The sequence below is a fragment of the Arachis ipaensis genome, chromosome B04 (assembly GCF_000816755.2).
Source record: "Arachis ipaensis cultivar K30076 chromosome B04, Araip1.1, whole genome shotgun sequence".
Classification (NCBI taxonomy): domain Eukaryota; kingdom Viridiplantae; phylum Streptophyta; class Magnoliopsida; order Fabales; family Fabaceae; genus Arachis; species Arachis ipaensis.
In genome coordinates, this window is record NC_029788.2 from 110,951 (window position 1) to 111,700 (window position 750).

The following is a 750-nucleotide window of genomic DNA, read 5'->3' on the forward strand; positions in this document are numbered from 1 at the left end:
AATAACTTTTTAAATAAAATTTATATTTATGATAAATTAATTTTAAATATGTATGATTTTGAAGTATATATATCGTGGGAAATAAAAAAATAATCTTGCAGTTTTAGTTTGCTGTTTGCTCGGATAGTATACATATTTCACTCAACGAGTGTTTGCTACAATACTCGTATAAATAAAATAAGGAAAAGGATAGGGTACCAATATATTATCTGTATTTATACATAAATATATTAATAATTAATTTTAGTATATAAATAATATTTTATATAAAAATAATACATGAAAGATTTATGAATTTGACATAAATAAAATTAAGTTAATATATAATTACTCGAAAATGAAATAGTACACGTAACGTAACTATGATTTCACATGAGTTGTCAAATGGGATAAGGGTTGTGGTGCTATCTGCCTCCTTTTTAGGGACGGATATAGTGTCGTGACGTGCTTCATTCAGAAAGTTGCATGCCGTGTTGTTATAAGTTATACACACGCACATGTGATGGAGACCGTGCACTGCTGCAATCTTTCTTCGTTTTCATCTCGAAATTATGTTAATTATCCAACTAAAAATTGAGTAACAATCAACGATTACACCCTTTTGTAACCCTCCTCCCTCTTCCCCTTTTCTCTCTTTCTACATATTTGACACGATAATTAATAGAAAAGAATGTGACTATTAGTTGTTACGTACCTTGTGAGGTTTAAAAATGTTATTTATACATAAAAATTTATTTATATATAAATATA